The 20,990-nt window shown below is 39.2% G+C and overlaps 1 non-coding gene across 1 annotated transcript; it reads right to left on the reverse strand.

The window, feature by feature from the left end:
* Positions 1-255: 255 nt before the first annotated feature.
* Positions 256-362, reverse strand: LOC131254471 (small nucleolar RNA R71). Its single transcript, XR_009175585.1, has one exon. It is a non-coding gene; the product is annotated as a small nucleolar RNA R71 (small nucleolar RNA).
* Between the last annotated feature and the right edge of the window lie 20,628 nt (positions 363-20,990).

Raw genomic sequence — 20,990 nt, forward strand, 5'->3', positions numbered from 1 at the left:
TATCCAACTCCTTCCTAAGTTCCAGGGGCTTGAATCTGAAGAACCATATCTACATTTGAAAGAGTTTGATGAGATCATAGCCACTTTATATTTTCAAAATGTGTTTGAGGACACAGTCAGGCTAAGACTCTTTCCTTTTTCCTTAAAGGAGAAGGCTAAGACGTGGTTACATTCACTACGTCCTAGATCCATTGGCACATGGAATGATATGCAGAGGGAATTCATAAAGAAATTTTTCCACATCATAAAATGATTACCCTTAGAAAAGCAATCATGAACTTTACCCAAAAGGAGGATGAAACATTTTACCAATGTTGGGAAAGGTTCAAGGATTTGGTCAGTTCATGCCCACAACACGGCTTTGAAACGTGGCGCATTACAAACATTTTCTATGATGGACTAACATCTTCCATGCACCAAATGGTCGAGACAATGTGTAATGGAGAATTCATTAATAAAAATGTTGACGAGGTATGGGATTACCTCAATAGTCTTGCTGAAAAAACACAATCATGGGACTATTACCCAAAATCGAATTTTGTCCCCACACTGTCCATACATGTGAGGGCCAACTGTGATGTATGTGTCTTATACACGCTGTCCATCTATTTGGTAGTGGGTAGGGCCCACCTTGATATTTATGTTTTATCTATGCCGTCCATCTCTAGCTGGCGGAACCCACATGATGTTTGTGTTTCGTCCATCCCGGGACGTGGACCCCATATAATGTATGCGTCCACACCGTCCAGGCATTGGGACGGTGTTGTTGCACCGTGATGCATGTGTTGTATTAGTGCCATCTAGTAGATGGGACCCACATCGTGACGTATTAAGGCCTTTGATAAGGCCCAATGTGATATATTTACGGCCCATTGGTGTGGCCCTTTAACATGGCCCACTTGATGTATATGAGGCCCATTGGTGCGGCTCTTTGGGACGACCCACTTGATGTATATGAGGGCTATTGGTGCAGCCCATTTATACGGCCCACTTGATGTATATGAGGTTCATTGATATAACCCACTTGATGTAAATGAGGCCCATTGGCGTGGCCCATTGATAAGGCCCATTTGATGTATATGAGGCCCATTTGTGTAGCCCATTGATAAGGCCCACTTGATGTATATGAGGCCCATTGATGCGGCTCACTTGATGTATATGAGGCCCATTGGTGCGGCCCATGCAATGTGGCGCACTTGATTTGTAAGGCCTTGGTGGTGCGACCCATTGTGATATGTATTAGTCCCATGTGAGTGACCCATTGTGATGTATATTAGACCCATGAGATGCGACCCACTTGATATATATGTGGCCCATCTAATACGGCTCATTGTGATGTGTATTTGGCCCATGTGATGAGGCGCGTCATTATGTATATGTAGCCCTTGTATGAGGCCGAAGTGATGTATATTAGGCCCTTGTGTGAGGCCATGGGCCCACTATATGTTAGGCTCTATGTGGGCCACTCCTTGGGGCCAATGTTGGTTAAATGTTCGCATTGATGGGCAATGATGGTTAAATGTCCACATTGTGACCTCCCATGGGCCTTGTTAGGTCGATTCTCATTGATTCTGATTGTCGAGGCCAAATATCAAGTCCGATTATAGAGGCCGATTGTTGCGATCGATTATCGATGCTGATTATGAGTATATGACAGGATAGCATCATGATACATACCCATACGCATCATCTACATGTTTGTTATGAGATGTGATTGATCATTACATATGTCATAGTATAGGTTGTTTATGGGACTCCCTGAGAGACGGAGTTACTCCACATGAGCGCATGGTACACGCAGGTTTGATGCATGATTGGCTGGTATGACTCATGCATCTCACATTTTGGGATATGACTACTGTACGCTCTAGCGACATCAAAGCCATGGCCTCCACAAGCATGTCATGGATGGCTAGATAGGACGTTGAAAATGTTTGATTCTAGTATACGGGCACCAAAATATCCTTGGATAAAAATTCCTAAACCTCCATGGCCAGGAGATGCCCCAACATCTAGACCAAGTGGATACATGAGCCCCCGAGTGTCAAATACCAGTAGGCTGCGTCTCCCACTATGTCATGGTCAGTTGGGAAGCGTTTGTGGCCTTAACCGCCCAAGGGTAGTGAGCATAGCTAAGTTAAGTTTAACCAGCTCATAATTGGGTCTGCTATCGATGTGCCAGGTAGATATTGGTTGACTACTGGCCAGGTAGATAGTGAGGTCTCTTTCACTTGCATGGTTGCACGTTCAGTGGGTGGTGATTGCATTAGAGTGTACTAGACCTCGATGATGATCCTAAAGATGTACAGTGCTGATATGTGGACTTATTGAGCAGGAGTTGCATACTCAGTATTTTACTCATTCATTCATTCATTCACAATCCACTCAGGCTAGTGGTTCACAACTAATTGATATGTGTACCTTTGCAATAGCCAGGATTTTGGTTGGGGCGTGCGACCAACCTGAGATTAGGAGTTTACCACATTGAGCCTATCTATCTAAATTTAGGAATGAGACTAGTTTGGATAGAAGTCCCTTGTGATGGACCTCATAGCCTGCGATACTACGTACTATCATCCCGACTTCACTCTCCAGCTTGGTCATTTCATTTGCTCCGTATACTGCATCTCCAACATATGGCATTTTAGGTTACTATGTTTCTGCATTTATATGGCCCGGATGATCCTTACAGTATTTGTGGACTCATCAGGATTTGTATATTGCATTGCATTCTCAGTATATGATATTTAGCTTATTATGTCTCCGCATTGCATAGTTGATCTACATTGCTTCCTCAGTATATGATATTGGTTTATTACGTTTTGCATCACATAACCTGGATAAGGCTGATGGTAGACTTGCCAGCATGTTTCCATATTACTTTGATATTGTATGATTTATGGATTGCCAGTATTTCCTCTTACTCTGATATCTATATGCTTGGCACGTGTATCGTACACACTTCCACCACCCTCTAAGCTTTCTATAAGCTTATGCACGATAGATGCATGTAGGTGGCCTTAGGTCGCAGCAGCGTTGAGGTTGGAGCGTGCGGTCGATTGTCTTCTGGAGCTTCGATTTTTTATATATGAATTTCCCTTTCAGCACTGTATTCAACTATTTATATTAGTGGATATGTGATGATGATGTTGCCTTTGTGATTTAGGTAAAATTGTGGTTATGCCTCTTACGAGATAAATGTACGTTGGAAAATCCTCCATGTTGGATCCCAGGATCAGAATTTGGTGTATGGGCGCTAGGAGCCGAGAATGAGGTACTACGGAGGCTGTAATCACCGGATTCGGAGATCGAAAATTTTGTGAACCTGGTTTTCAAGTTTGGTGCGTAACAGTCCTCCAGAAGACCAGCATCAGTCGGTCACCTCTTGGCCTTTCTCTGCCTGGGGACTTGACGTTATTGGTCCTATAAATCCGCCTTCATCTAAAGGAAAATAACATATTTGACAGTGACAGATTACTTCTCCAAATGGACAAAAGTGATTGCACTACGCAGTGTCAAAGAGAAAGATGTGGTTAATTTCATCCAACACGTAAAAATACACCACCATGATATTCTGAAGAAAATTGTCACAAATAATGACACTCCTTTTAAAAACAGAGACATGGAAAAACTATGTCAAAAATTCAGCATTCATCATTCATTTTCAACACCTTACTATCCACCGGCCAATGGATTAGCAAAACCATTTAATAAAATGATAGTCAAGATCTGAAGAAAACAGTGACATGAAACAAGCGTGATTGGGACAAATGTTTCAAGAAGCATTGTGGGCATACAGAACTACCCACCAGACAACAACAAGAGTAACACCGTATTCACTGGTTTATGGTGTAGAAGCGGTGATCTCAATTGAAATACAAGTAGCGTCACTCAGAGTGACAGTACATGTAACAACCTTGTGCTAATCTTTCCTTAAGTAGTTGTTTTGGGGTAATTAGCGCTTTACTCGATTGCTTGTGAAATCCGCATCAATCACTTTAAATTGTATCTGCATGGCTCTAATCGTGTAGATTAGTGAGCGCTACGTTACTCTGAAATCTGGGATCCATCGCTAAATCCAGTTGTTCTGGGGAATTTTTGGAAGATCTAGATCGGACCTGGACCGCGCGTCGAAAGTCCGATGGCGATGATCTTAGGCTGTTGCGGTCACCGAGTTAGGCTTGACCATCTCCTCAAAAATCAAGTCCATGTGATGTTCTGAGTCGATTTGTTTGAGCTCGGAATGAAGAGTGTGAGAACGGATGGAATTTATTAAGCTTTTATTGAAATCTGAGTCGTGTCGCTTGCGCGACGATTTTAAGCTATCTGACCGTTGGATTCTGACCCAATTTCACCCTCTGATCAGGATAGTTGGCCCAGGCATATCCTAGTGCTTGTGAACCTGATCGAGATCCCGTGACCGTTGAATTATGTGTGGTCCGCCACGGCTGATCTGAAGAGCCGGTCGGTATGAAAACTCAGCTTGACCTAGATCCATGGTCAAGGAGCTTAAGTCCGACCTTTCGTGGTTATAGGCCCACTAGAAGTGCTTCGTTGGATCGAGAAAGGCTTACTTTGGTTATAACCTAAGTATACCTTGACCCTGGGGTTATTTTCATCAAGAATAGGCCTATTTATAGTCCTTAAACCCTAGCTCTCTTTTCCATACGATTTTCTCTAACCCTAGCTTGGAAAGAGAGTGGAAAAGAGAGAGAAAGTGAGAGAGATAAGTTGGTGAATCATCTTGGTTTCTTCCTTGTCCTGCTTCATCTTTGAACCTTCACTTTGGATCGTTCTTCTGACGGTTCTGAGTTCTTTTGGGGTAAGTTAATCTAACCCTAACCTGTGTTAGAGCTTAGATTAGTCTTGGTGTTGTTGTATCTCATTTCTATCCTTGTTTTAGGGTATTCTAGCGCCGTTGACGAAGACAACTCGTCTAAATCAGTTCGGTGGTTCTTTCTTCGCTTAAGGTGCGGACTTTAAGTGTATAGGTTATGGTTTTCAAGGCTTTCAACGCCAGTTAGTGATTTATTCTTGTTATGGATGAGATTTCACATGCCAAATGTTGAGTTTACATTGCTTTCCTGATATGCATGTGCTATATTGAGGTTTGTGTATTCTATGTGTATTTATAAAGTACCGTATACGTATAAAATACCCACTTATGTTTGTCATGATTATTTGTCATGTATGTATGCTAGATGCATGTATGACGACTCCTTGGTAAAAGGAATTGTCTAAGTGCATGTATTTCAACATACGTCATGTATGTTGTTCCATGTATGCTAAGTGTTTGTAGAAATGCATGAATGATCTAAGTGTAACTTATTACACTAATTGTGGGCATTGAGAAGTGATTCTCAATACTCCTATTGATGCACATGATTTCTTTTATGCAAGTTACATTCCAAGTTATTTAAATTCAAGCATCTCCTATGCTTACATTTTTGTTAATTTGATATTCTTCAGATGTGTATGTACCATGATTTGAGTTGTTGTTCCGTTACTGTTTTACATTCCATATGAGTATCTGTAGTAGCGTAAGGTGTTTGGGACTATGCCTTAGTCCAGGAAATCGGTAATTGACCCTATGTTCGTGGTTGAGATTGCTTTCGCCACGTAGGACGTATTAGATGAACCCGAGTCGTATTAGAGTTGTCGGCAGTGGTTTGGCCACGCGGAGTGTTTGCGCACTCTATGTTATTCAATTCAACGTGCGCTCGTGCTAGTCGAGTTCGTCAAGTAACCCGATTGTCCGATGTATGTTTACCATGTATGGACGCTATTGCTTGAATCTAGGGTACTGAACTTACCAGTGAAATTCTATTAACTATGGTACTTGATCCGCCAAGACTCATGAGCCGGACATGGTGGTATGGGACACCGTGGTCGAGCTGTCGGCCTACGTTGGGGTGACGAGCCTCCCCGTAGTGACCAGTGAGCAACTAAACTCGTGAGCCGATTATGGTGGTATGGGACACTATATTTGTGCTGTCGGCCTGCATTGATTGGTGACGAGCCCTTTGTAGTGACCTCGAGCATACCTGGATACCGCAAGGAGGTGACGAGCCGATCTGTGGTAGTAAGGGCATGAAAGGCGTGCATTGATTGGTGACGAGCCCTTTGCTACGACCTTAAATGTATGATCGTATGAGATGTCTAGGATTGACGACCCTAGTATGGATCACTGTTTGGATGGTGATATGAGGAAGGTATCTTAGCTTCCCAATCCTGCTGTGTGAAATGGACTAATAACAACTTGGTAATCATATCCATGCATCGCATTTGCATGTGCTTTGTAGATGTGGCGCACTTTGAGGCGATGTCATGCGTAACGTAAGATGAAGACGCTGAGGGTGTACGCGTGAGGGCACGCATCATTTCGCATACATCCTTGCATTAACAAGAGCACTTAGGATTTATTTAATTGTTCTGCTTTATCATTACTGTTTGATTGAACTGATAACATGTTAACCAGTGTCTTATTGTTCCACTGAGTTGATCACTCACTCCCACGTTTCTGGGGCGGTGTTAAACACCCACCAGTCTCTGTCTTAGGCTCTGATGTTGCAGATGTGGATGCGACTTCTGAGGCAGAGCGGGAGCTGGATGACGACGAGGCTGCCTTCTCCTATATGCAGTTTTCAGATGGGTTCTAGCGAGCCTCGGTCTGTTGCGCGGGATCTATGGGATTACTATTTTGGGAATTGAAATGATGTAACTTGTACTTATAATTTTGATAAATAACACTTTTATTCGATCTGGCTTGTATATGTAATTCAGGGGTTTACACTTGTACACATATTTTACTATAAGTCTTCCGCTTGCTTTATTCACTTATTCCTGAATCATATCTGTGTTTTGGCTTAATCTATTCCATGTTTTATGCACTAATACAGTCAACATACATCCTTCATTAAATATGTTGCATAAGTGATGTTTTGAAACTCGGGAGCTGAGTTATGCTCGACACCCGAATTTCAGGGCGTTACAGTACATCAGTCAATTACATATGATGAAAATGCAAAAATAAGGCTGAAGGAGCTGGATTTACTCGATGAGAAATGCCTAGCAGCCCAACAATGATTGTAATCGTACCAGGCAAGGATGTCGCCTTTGATAAATGAGTCAAGTATTGCTCTTTCAAAAAAGGGGATATGGTACTGATGTTGAAAAGATTGATAGTGGTCACCCACAGAACAGGGGGAAAATTTGAGCCCAAATAGGACAAGCCATACATAATAAAAGAAGTATACTTCAATGGAGCGTACAGAGTTGTAGATCAAGATGGACAAAGTATCAGTATATCGGTCAATGCTCGCTTCATCAAAAGATATCGTCCCTGAAGATACCATTGATTTTGATCCAGAATATTATCAGAATAATGCTTCTGAATCAAAAGGGGGCAAGAATAAACAAGGCCATGCTTATGTACTGTCAGATGAATGAATAAAGAAGAAATTTATGAGCGCATCAAGATTATATACCAATAAGTGTTACGAAAGGAAAGTGACATTATTATTATCATCAAGCGAGCTCTATAAAATTTTGTTGAAATTGGTATCGTAACCAAGCTGATATATTGTGAATAACACATATGAATATGATTGAAGATATTAGCAGAAGTGGTGATGTATTAATCTCAACCAGAGATATCTATCATTCTCGCAACAACAATAGTCATCTATCATTATCTTTTAAGGCAGCCTAGCCAAGCCCTTAAAAAATAGCCAGCTACACATAAGACCTATCATTTCCTCCATTCGGGCAGTAGTGAGAAGCTAATGGCCCCAAAAAGCCCGTGAAGGCCATCATATGCATACCCATGCGGGTAGCGGATGGAGCCAGCAACTAAAAGCCCTAAAAGGCTAAAAAGTCCTCAACGGCTAGTCACGCATGAGACCAATGGCGTCTGTATAGCTTTCTGATAGCATCACGGGGAACAGATGAAAATTCCCTCCCATGAATGGGTCTGACCTTACAGGTAAAGAAAATACGGGCTGCAGTGTAAGCTCTTTGGCCATGTCCATAGATAGGCCCACCATGCATAAGACCCCCTAGATCTGTGGCTTGATTTCAGTATTAACCATAAGGAAGGGCCTAAACCTACTCATTAATGGACTGACGACCCTAGATTTGGTACCCCAAAGGTCGCCTTGTGTGCCCAATGAACTCTAGAGAGTTACTGCAGCCAACCTTGTGCGTAAATCCAACCGAGTTCATGGCCTCGGTAGCTTCACTGGGCTCCTTTGATGGATCATAGTTTGTAAACTCACCAGGCTGTGAGAAGTCCAGTGAACTCCTAAGAGTTACAGATACTATCATGTGAGACCTGACTCCATTACTCAAGAGGATAAACTATGTGTGATTATCTGACTAAACTAAAACTTAGCACCGCCAATTAAGACAGGAATCATATAGGAAATCCCTTACTAACAAGTCATAAGAGAATATTTTTTTTTAAAAAAAAGAAAGAATGAAGAAAGAAGAGGCATAACACATCAATCAAAACATCGCATAAACAAGATAAGAGCACCATTATCAAGAATATCATGAAATACTTGTATAACTCGCAATTCTAAGAGTACTTATAGTGACAAAAGAGAAAATATCAAAGTTTTACATCTCATAGTTCTCCTATAATGCCCAATGCTGCTAAGTATTATTGTAAATTTTCTTAAAGATTAACTTGAGCAGTTGCATGTTCCAGTCTGGCATTTGAAATAATTCTGGTAGGATCCAGGATACTGGCTAGCGTTTCTTCCAAGGAAGCAATTAATTCTTCATTCTTAGCCAATTTAGATCTTTCAGCATTCATAGAATGAAGAATACATTACATCTTTTCCCGTACTCTTTCAATGTTCAAATCTTCCTCCAGACCTTGCTTCTCCAACTGAGTGATTTCTTACTTCAAAAGAGTAATACGATTCTGAATAGTCATCTTGTTATTAGCAAAAGTCTTCAGTTGCTCTCATAAAGATAGTTGTTCTTAGTCATGACGAGAGACAATGGGAGCAATTGGAGAAACCTTCTCATTAGAGTATGTAAGCTGCTTCCTGTACTCTAAAATTTTAGGCGGGACAATCGCAGTTTCAGATGATGATAAAACAGTTATTGAATTATGGAATCTTAGGAAAGCATCGCATATGAAAGAAACATTGACTTTAGCCATCCGTGCAGCACTATTTAAAACATCTAAAGCAACAACTAGATCTGACCATTGATCAAGATCTTTGAACATCTCGACAATAGCTAATATGGAATTCCTAATTAACGCCAATTTATATACAGAAATCTTCTCAAGGGATAGCACATTTGATGAAGTCTCAATAGAACCAGAACTTGCCGTGCCACTTTAAGGTAAGTTCCCTATTAAGAAATAAGAAATATAAAGTTATAACAAAATTGTAAGTGCAGATAATATGGAAAGTGTGAATAAAAAAAGGATATACCTTCTACTAGTACCAGAATAGTGAGAGGTTGCGTCTCTCTAACAAGAGGGGGATTAGGATCCACCATCTTGGCAAAAGATGGAGCCCTAGCTTCAATACTTGAATCAATATGGTGGGAGTTGGCAGATTAGTTGATTCCATCAGAAAAGCAATTTCATGTGCCACTGCCCATGGAGGCATTGAGAATTTCGGTGAAGCCGCTGGTATGACGGGAGGTAAATCTATGGGGGAAGTACTATCTACCTCCGTATTGATAACATGATCACCTGAAATAAAATATGTAAGAGAAGAAAGGAGAAAAGAATGAAAGTAAATAAAAAATATATATAACGAGATTGTCTTACATGGCGAATAACCATATTCCCTGTAGTCTAGGGGTTCGTCTTCTTCTTCTTCGCTATAAGTGAAGTCTTTACAAGAACTGCCTCGGAGGTCGGGAGGATATGTCCTTCATCAGCAAAAACATCTTCTGCAATGACATCTTCTTCGCCGCTAATATCAACTTCCCCCTCCTCATAGTCATCGTCTTGATTCTCTTCTTCCACCTCATATTCATCAGAAATAGTATTTCCAGACGAAGAAGCTGAACCTTCACTTTCTAAATCTCCTTCACTGGATTCTTCAATAACAACATGTTTCCCTTTAGAAACAAGAGACTGGTTACTTTCCGGTTGAGGATTTGTGCTGGCTAAGACTGGAGAAGCAGAAGCAATGGTCCCTTCTTAGGGAGAAGCTTGGGCACATGTTTGAGAATGTGTCATTGGCAAAGAAGGACTAGGATGGATAGTCCTGGGGGCAGGAGAAGAGGTCGACTAATGTTAAAGATGAGTAAAGGAGGTTAGCTGGTCTTGAAGATTGGCAACATTCTCTAGCATGGAGGAAGCAGCCTCTGTGGCTTCCTCTCTTCTTGAACGGTGGAGAGGAACTTTTTCAAATTCACGAATGACACCGTAAGCTATCCACCCTTCAATGGTATTGTCAGGCTTATTCTCACAGATAGGTTCATCTACAGATATTTTAACACAATGATGGCAGTAAAAGGAGCATGACTAGTCTCCGCTATGAAGCCTACTCCCTCATCAATTGTGTGACCCCTAAGTCTTAGTGGTGGAGGCTAAATGGGCTTAGCTACTGGCAAACCTTTCCTTACCAGATATGACTGGTGAGCCCACCATCTCATGTGGTTATATGAAGCTCAAGGAATATGTTCGCAGCTAGGGATGATGAAAGAAGAACTAACTCGGCCTAACAGTTGCTTCCAGACCATCTCTCAATTAAATGGACCAGTGCCATAACTCCACATTCTTCGAGTTACAAGTCCATAGTCTTCGGGAACTGCCTAATGACTGGGATACTACGGTTCTCTCCAGAATTATGTCCCTCCCTCAATAGGAGACTGCACGATCTAATCAACAAAAAGAATGCCCTTTCCCCCGTAGTGAGTGATTCTATGTCTGACTTGTCTGTGTCTATTGTGTAGCGAGGCAGACAAAAATGAAAATAATTAATCTTGACATCAGAGGAGATGGCATCTTTTGCCTAGTCATAGGACCTCTTCACCATGGCTCTCTTTTGAAAGAACCAGAGATGAATCTTAGAAGAATGAACATAGGCTTTCTCTGGCACTTTGAAGGTCCAAGGGAAATAGACACCAAGCAGTCGAGGAAGTAATGTCATGGCATATAGGTAGAAGCAGAGCCGATGGAGGGACTTTTTATGTGAGAAGCGATATCTCCGAATCCTCTATAAATTGAGCGTAGAGTAGGAGGAGAAAGGAAGTATTTAACCCCTTCAGCCATATCACCGGCTACTACAAATAGTGAAGGGCGGATGACATCTACTGATTTAGAGCTAGCAAAAACCACTATACTCAGCCAGTAAGTGATAAATGCTGCGAGCTCCCCATAAATAGAATACTAAGCACGATCTTTTATGCTCCTACGAAGACGTTCTAGCTCTCACGAGTGGTTACCGTTAAACCTGAAAGAAAATGAGAAGAAAGTGAAATCAAGATTATACATTAAGATGCAATAAAAATGTTAATTTGAAAAGAAGGAAGATAACCAAAGTGCTTTACTAAAATGGGCTAGCCATTGCATAGGGTGAATCTTGTGGATATTCGAAAACATGGACATCACCTTAAAGAGTTCAGTGGTTGTTTTCGAAAGGGAGGCAATATGGTCAAGCGAAGAGATAAAGGCTAGTTCATCATTGGTGGGGATAAATTCATTGAAGAAATTTCTAGTTATAGGCAGACTGGTGATCCTATGAATATCCCAGAGTGTAATGCTCATTTCACCTTCGGGAAGGTGTAAAGAATTGGTGGAAGGGCACCAATAGTTGAGAAAAGCCTTCAAATTGGAGGATTCCTTATAAGAAGGATATGATGTTGCTTTAACTACGGTGTAGATGTCGATCTTGGACGAACTCCCCTCATGCTTCATAAGAATTGTCGCGGCCCATTCAGAGTAATAATTACGGGGAGTTAAGAGACCTCTTGTTCTGGACTCTTCAGAACTCCAAATGAGGCGATGGTCACTGAAACGCTGCTGGGGCATCTTATATAAACAAGTCGAATAAAAGCTGTGAGGATCGTAGGATGGGGTGAGGAAGATCATAGAGTGAATGTCACCGATTTGCTGTCTCGGTTTCGTTGCCTGCAGAATGCCTTCTATTAATCTTGGTTCTCTGAATGACCAAGACTCTGTCTAGGCTAGTCTTTCTCCATTCAGATGATCCATAGGCTCGCAATTCAGCATGGAATGGTGATGTTGGATGTTGATTGGAATCACCACGATGCCTTGCTTGTAAGGGTTGTCAAATTTTTGACACCATCGATCGCGCAAACTAACTCCCAAGAATTATGTAATTTCTTCATGTTGGGCTCCTTGATTTTCTCCTGAAATTCTTGAGCCTTATTCCAGTGATTCTTCCTCGGTCTAAAAGGGGGTGGAGTATCTTCCCTGGTAGGACGCTTTTGGCTGATGGTCTGATGGTAGTATAAAAATGTATCGAGATATGAAGCGCTTGTATTAGTGGGACAACATGAAGGCCCACATAGCAGACTATGTATCTCGTTGTCTCACATGCCAACAGGTCAAGGCTGAACATCACCAACCCCCAGGATTACTTCAGCCCATGCCCATAGCTGAATGGAAATGGGATTTCATCTTAATGGATTTCATTTCAGGGTTATCGAAGATGAGGAAGGGACATGACTCCATTTGGATGATTATGGACCAGTTGACTAAATCAGCTCATTTCCTCCCGATTAAAGTTTTGAACTCCATAGATGATTTAACCAGGCTATACATCAAGGAGATAATGCGTCTGCATGGAGTGCTGTGGAGATTGTGTCAGATTGATATACGTGATTCACATCTATCTTCTGGACTCGCATCCAGGAAGCAATGGGTGTGAAACTGAAGTTTAGTACCGTGTTCCACCCACAGACAGATGGGCAGATGGAACGGGTGAATCAGGTGTTAGAGGACATGTTGCAGGCATGTGTGCTCGATTTCAAAGATAGATGGGATGACTGTCTTCCCTATGCTGAGTTCGCTTATAACAATAACTTCTAAGCGAGCATTGGCATGCCCCCCTACGAAGCACTATATGGGCGCCCAGGTAGAGCACCGCATTGCTAGGCAGAGGTTGGCAAGAAGAGTCTGATTGGCCTAGAGTTAGCGCAGGCGACCTCAGAGAAGATTAACATTATCAGGCATCAACTTCTTGCAGCATAGAGTAGACAGAAGAGCTATGCCGATACGAGATGACGACCGCTAGAGTTTGAGGTTGGGGACCATGTGTTTCTTAAGGTTTCCCCCATGAAGGGAGTCCTTTGATTTGGCAAGAAGGGAAAACTCACGCCATGATTTATTGGTTCGTTCCAGATTCTAGACCGTGTGGGTGTGGTAGCGTATCGCCTTGCTTTGCCCATATCACTCGCAGGTGTGCACAACGTATTTCAGATATCGATACTGAAGAAATACATTCCTGATCTGTCCCACATTGTCAAATGGGAGCAAGTATAGTTGAGTGAAGATGCTACTTAGGTACTGCGACCGACACGTATCCTAGATAGGAAGGAACAAGTGCAGTGCAGTAAAGTTATTTCGCTTGTGAAGGTACTGTGGACACATTTAAGTGTTATGGTTATTTACTCCTTTGATTGTCAAATTTTGTTGTGCCAAAACTTCAATCTATGTCTTGTGTAGCATGTTGTTATATATGTTCAAGGCAAATGCATCTCATGCTCAAGGACAATGCATCAAGTCAAGTACAATGATCTACTTCAAGAATTGCAAGATCAAGCACATTGTTCTCTTCTCTAAAGCTTAAGAGTTTTTAAAGCTACGAGATCTTGCTCAAGACTCAAGGTGAAGTAACACTCAAGAACTACAAGTTCAAGCTTTCAAGCTTCATCAAGCGTCGAGATCTAAAGCTTCATGATCTTCAAAGATCATCCATCATTTGAAGAAAAGAATGTTCAATGTTCATACTTCACGTGAATGACCTTAGATTGACCTTAGGGTAGGTCATTTCGGATACATAAGTCAATTACTTATTTTATATCTGTTTTGGTCTGTTCTTAGACTAGTCCTAGACTCTGTTCGACTAGTCCTAGAACTGGCACAACTAGTCCAAGAAATTCTAAGACCAGTCCTAAGTTGTTGCAAATTTTCAGAATTTTTTGGTTAAGCTACGACCATCCTGGAGTCTACTCGACTGATTGTGTGAATAGTGCCAACTCGTTCATAACCAGTCCAGCAGCTACGACTCAAACTATAGCAATGAATTCTGGTTCCTCATGACCAGTCGTGGACAGGTCACGACCAATCGTGGAGGGTTCACGATCGGTCGTGGATAGCCTATGACCAGTCGTGAAATGGTTTTATCTGATCGCACTTAAATTTTCAAAATGTTGTTGGTCCTACAACCGGTCATAGTGTTCATAGGACCAGTTGAAGATGCATTTTCTTCAACTATAAATAGAGCACTATTTTCAGAGTTTGATATCCAATAAAAGTAAAATCAAGGCATCGCTCTGAGAGATAAGTTTGTGTTCTTTTTAAGCTACATTGTGCATATTTAATATTCTCTTTTGTTAGCTTTTTATATTTGATTTTTTTCTGCATTCCAATCTGATTTGAAAGAGAAATTGTGATATTCCACTTTTTGGAATCAAAATCAAAATCAAATATAGCTAGCCCAACTTGATTTAATTTAAAATCAATTAGAACTCAGAACAATTTCAAAGTGAGTATTGGACATTGAACTTCTCTATTCGAACTTCTACTCCGACTTGGTTCTTTCGCGCTGCTACGAAAGAAAAAATCCTGGTATTTTACATTTATATAAATCTTCTATGCTTTTGGTTTCTTTGAGATTAAGCCAGAAAAATCTCTAAGTGTTGGTTATCTGAGGAGAGTCAGAAAACTCAGAGTGTGAGGTTTTTGAATTGTGTAAGCCCATTTGAAAGACACAATTGTGAGGGTTTTAGGTGAACCTGAGAAAAACATATTTTTATAGTGAACGCTAATATCCCCTGTGTGAGGATATTAGGAGTGGAGTAGCAAGTTGTGTGGCTGTTGTTTAACAGTTGGTGGACACACAGGCGAGCCACTATAACTCATTGTGTCTTGTGATTTGAATGTTTGTTTAATTTCTATATCTTTTATCATTCAAGTTTATGGGATGTATGTGTGGATGTGAATGTTGTAATCTTTCATTTCAAGCATTGTGGGGAATGTTGTAATAGTTTAGAATTATTTTCTTTATTTTCTTTCCAGTTTGAGATTTTGTTTCTCTAATTGTTCGAATAAGGTTGTCCTGCCATAAACCCTTGGTTTTTATGGTGAAAGGTTGTTCTTAGAACAACTAGAATTTAAGGTTGCTTTACATTCTATATTGTGGATTGTTATCTTTCCTTTACTTGGCTATCTTATTGTTTTATTCCGCTGTTATCATTTTAAATTTGGTATAGTCCTATTCACCCCCCCCCCCCCCCCTCTTGGACATATAGCTTGGCCTTTTCAAGTGGTATCAGTGCCTAATAGCTCGTTCTAATTGTTATTTTTTTTGGATTTAATTCCTGAGCTAATTGATCTAAGCTATTTATAAGATGTCAAATTTTAATAACCTTTCAGTCACTAGGCCTCCTCCATTTGATGGCTCCAATTATGCCTATTGGAAAGCTATGATGAGAATTTTCTTAAAATCCATGGATGGGAGTGTGTGGCAAGCCACAGTGACTGAAGACCCCTCCTACCATTAAAGTAACTGGTATTAATGGATCCAAATATATGAAAATCTCACCTTATTTTTCTTGGATCACTTTTCAGAAAAGTGAGAGTAGTGTCAATGCAAAAGCACTAAATGCAATCACTTGCACACTATTACCGGATGAATTCAAAAGAATTATATCCTGTGATACTGCAATGCAAGCCTAGGATATTTTAGAAATAACATGTGAGGGAACATCAATTATCAAGAAATCTAAAGTCTAAATCCTCATAACCAAATTTGAGGAAATACATATGGAGGAAAATGAAATGTTCATGGACTTTTATACTAGATTAAATGACATTGTGAACTCTATGTGGGGTCTTGGTGATAAAATCCCAGAAAGTAAAGTTTGTGCAAAGATACTATGTGCACTTCCTGAACGGTTCAATTCTAAGGTAATTACGATCTAGGAACTTCGTGATATGAACAATATGTGGGTAGAAGAACTAGTTGGCTCTTTACAAACCTATGAGTTAAATTTTAATGCTCCTAAAGGTAAATCTATTGTCCTTAAATCTTCTAAAAATGTTTCTCGAGAAAACTATAGCAATTCTGATTTAGAAAACTCAGAAGATGATATGGTCCTTCTAGCAAAAAAATTTTACAAAATTTTCAAAAGTAAAAAGAGGGTTAATTTTCAAAAATCAAATGATAAGAAAGGATCTAAATCTAAATCTAAAACTTGAAAATCTTTAAAAGATAGTCAATGTTACAACTGCCAAGAATATGGGCATTTAGCAAATAAGTGTCTTAAAAAGACAAACCTAAAAAAGAAAGGAATGTTGGCTACTTGGGATGAATCTTTTGCTCTGAAGCCTCTTCTGAATCAGAAGATTCTGAAGCCGAGTCGGCAATGAAGTTAAAGCTCTTATGACTCTAGTAAAGTTCACTTTTTCAGATCATGATGATTTAACTAGTGAAGAAAATCTGAATAGTGATCATGAAAATGAAGAAGATCTTTAAGATGCTTACAATGCTCTATACAAGGAAAGTTGTAAAATTGCCGTAAAACTAGAACTTCAAAAAGAGAAGTTTTTAAAACTTAAAGAAAATAATGATTCTCTTGTTTTAGAAAAATCTCACATTTTAGATTGTTTTGAAAAATCGATATGCGATTTAGATTTCAAAACCTCCCTGATTGAAAATCTTAATCTGAAAATGAAAAACTTAAACATGAAGTCTATTCACTTTTAAGTTTAAAGGATACATGGAAGTATGCCTAAGGTGATCCAAAGTTAGAAAAACTTTTATCTGAATTAAGAAAATGTGGCGATCGATCCGGTTTGGGCTATGATAGATATATTTCTTCTAAACAAAAGAATACTCCTAAGTTTGTAAAAGGAGAATCCTCAAACTCAAAAGAGAAAAGTTCTAATCAAAAGTTTTCTAAAAATACCAAAACATTTCAATCATTTAAACCTAAAAGTAACCATATCAACTATAATAATCAGAACCGAAACCCTTTAGCTAAAAAAATAGTTGATTTGCTTAAGGAGCTCTTAAAATCTAATTCAGTGGGTCATTCTTACAACAACTACAAACGTAAGAAGACCAACTATACTCCTAAACCCAAAAAAAATTTGAAATGGGTTCCTAAGGTTACTTGCTTGGTTGCTCACACGACTTTCAAAGCTACAAGTCATTCAAAGTGGTACTTAGATAGTGGATGCTCAAGGCAAATGACTGGTGATAAAGGTCTATTTACTAATCTTAAAGACATGATTGATGGTTCAATCACATTTGGTGATGGTAGCAACTGCAGGATTATTGGCCAAGGTACTGTTCAACTTTCTAATCTCCCTTTATTTGAGAATGTTTTATATGTAGAAGGTTTAAAATATAACTAGTTAAGCATTTTTCAAATATGCGATAAAAACCACAGTGTAACATTTTTTAACCTAGGGTGTGAAATTTTAAACAAAAAGGGTTCAGTAATATTAACTGGTCGTAGAACTTCTGAAAACTGCTACATCGTAAGTGATTCTAGCTCATCTAATCAATTGTGTTATGTGGTCCATACCGATGAAACTGAGTTATGGCATAAACGTCTTGGACATGTACACTACTGCAATCTATATAGATTGAGTAAAAGAGAACTAATAAGAGGTCTACCTAAATTACAAAAAGCAAACAAAGTATATGGCGAATGCCAGATTGACAAACAAACTAGGAGTGCTCACAAAAGGGTGGACTCCAATGCCACATCTAAACCTCTCGAACTTCTCCACATGGATCTTATAGGACCAACCAAGATGGAGAGTCGAGGTGGGAAAAAGTATATACTGGTGATCATGGATGATTATACCAGATTCACTTGGGTAGCCTTTTAAGGGATAAATCAGAAACCCTTGATGAAGTAAAAAGAGTTCTCAAACAAATCCAAATGGAAAAAGGTACTCTAGTCTGTAAGATCCGTAGTGATCATGGATCATAATTTGAGAATAGCAGTTTTGAGAAATTCTGCTGTGATCAGGGAATATCATATGAATTCTCTGCACCCAAAACACCACAACAAAATGGAATTGTTGAAAGAAAAAATAGAGTGCTTCAAGAAATGGCAAATGTAATGTTGAATAGTATGAAGCTCCCTAAAAATCTATGGGATGAAGCCATAAATACTGCATGTATATAATCAACCAGGTCTATACAAGAAAATCAAACGGTAACACGGCTTATGAAATATGGTTTGATAAGAAGCCTACTGTCAAATACTTTCAAGTTTTTGGCAACAATTGCTATATTTTACGTGACCGTGAAAATCTGAGAAAGTTTAATACTAAAAGTGACGAAGGGATCTTTTTAGGGTATTCTTTGAACAGTCGAGCATATCAAGTACTGAATAAGAGGACTGGTGTTATTCAAGAGTCCATTAATGTGATCATTGACGATTACTTAAATATACCTACCTCGAGTTCTGATAATGATGTTTTTTTAATTGACAAATAAGATACTTCATCAAATCAAACTAACTCTGAACTAAGGACTGTTAAAGATCATCCAACCACTCAAATTCTTGGAAACCCTCTCACTGGTGTGCGCACTCTTAGACAATTAGAAGATATATGCAATTACGTGTGCTTTACATCCCAGATAGAACTGGCTAACGTAAAAGAAGCTCTTACTGATGAAAACTGGAGAGTAGCGATGCAAGAAGAGCTTAACCAAATTGTGTCTTCTTCCTAGACTTAAAGATAAACATATTATCGGAACTAAGTGGATTTTTAAAAATAAGTCTGATGAACTTGGTAATATACTACGAAACAAGGCTAGACTGGTTATACAAGGGCACACTCAAATTGAAGGCATCGATTATGATGAAACCTTTGCCCCAGTAGCTCGTCTTGAATCAATCAGACTATATATATTCATTGCTTGCTTTAAAAAATTCAAAATTTATTAAATGGATGTAAAGAGTGTCTTCTTAAATGGCGATCTACATGAAGAAGTTTATGTTGAACAACCAACGGGTTTTGAAGACCATAAGAATATTGATCATGTCTATTGCTTGAAAAAGGCTCTCTCCGGTTTGAAACAAGCTCCTAGGGCATGGTACAAAAAATTGACTAAGTTTCTACTAAGTCATAATTTTCAAATGGGTAGTGTTGATAAGACTCTTTTTGTTAAGAAACATAACGATCATATCTTAATAGTGCAGATCTATGTTAATGATATTATTTATGGATCTACCTGTACTAACATGACTATTGAGTTTGCAGATTTAATGAAATCTTAGTTTGAAATGAGCATGGTTGGGGAATTGAATTATTTTCTAGGGTTACAAGTAAAACAATAACCTGATGGTATTTTTCTTTCTCAAACCAAATATACTTTGAACTTAATTAAAAAGTTCAGATTTAAGAATGGAAAATTTTTTAATATTCCCAGGAGTACAACTTTAAGACTCTCAAAAGACTCTACAGGTAAAAATGTGGATCCTAAATTATATCGTAGTATGATTGGTAGTTTACTTTATTTAACTGCAAGTAGACCTGATATTGCTTTTAGCGTTGGTATTTGCGTTAGATATCAATCTGACCCTAAAGAGTCTCATCTAATTGTTGTTAAGCGAATTATGTGATATATCACAAGTTCAGCTAATTTGGGTCTCTGGTATCCATATGATACTAATGTTCAGTTGGTAGGGTACACTGATGCTGATTGCGCTGGAAATATCGATGATAGGAAATCAACTAGTGGTGCTTGTTTCTATATAAAAAATTGCTTAGTTTCTTGGTTTAGGAAGAAGTAAAGTTCCGTATCGCTCTCAATTGCTGAGGTTGAATACATCACAGTTGGAAATGCATGTACTTGGCTTAAATGGATGAATAGAATGTTAAGCGATTACGGAATTGCATAAGATTCTATGGTTTTATATTGAGATAATTCTAGTGCGATAAATATATCTAAAAATCCAATCCAGCATTCACGAACCAAGCACATTGACATTAGATATCATTACATTCGTGAATTAGTGGAAGAAAAAATAATTTCTTTGAATTACATTCCAACTGAGACTCAACTTGCTGACATTTTCACTAAACCGCTTGACAAAAGTAGGTTTAATAAATTGAAATTTGATCTTGGAATGTTCAATTTAAATTGATTATTCATGCATGTCTATATTTTAGTTTATATATATTTGTTAATTTATGTATTTAAATTTCAAAATTATGAGAAAAATGCATGTTTTTGTCTTTGCATGACCAGTTGAGGATGTAATCGACCAGTTGTGACACAACCGGTCAAGGACGGTCCATGACCAATCGTGTAGCGCACTGGACCTTTTTAATTTGGGGAAAATCATCATCTTCTTCATTTCCTTTTTCTTCTCCAATGGGCCGTAGCACTACTAGTCGTACCCAACTGTTTGATTCATCAAGGTTAGTGCATTATTTCAGCAATTCTTATAGATTCAAGCTCTAATCTCTTCATTTTCTTCCTTGGAGTGCTTGATTTCAAGTTTCCTTGAAGATTTTGGAGTTTTCCTCACCTAAATCTATTTTTGAGAAAACCAATTTCACATCGTTTGCAACTCCTAGTTTCTTTGATTTTCTTGTTACAAATGGATGCTAGAGGAAAAAATAAAACTTCCCGTGATGCTTCCTCATCTAGATCGACTCCTTTAACAAGGTGTCATCCTCAGTCACCCGAAGATGATCCCGCACATGTGCGAGATTTAAGAATGCGTAATGTTATTATTGAGCGACCTGTTGATCTTGAACACATTGCTCCTTTTGTTCTCTTTCCACT

Source organism: Magnolia sinica, chromosome 8 (genome assembly GCF_029962835.1).
Source record: "Magnolia sinica isolate HGM2019 chromosome 8, MsV1, whole genome shotgun sequence".
Lineage (NCBI taxonomy): Eukaryota > Viridiplantae > Streptophyta > Magnoliopsida > Magnoliales > Magnoliaceae > Magnolia > Magnolia sinica.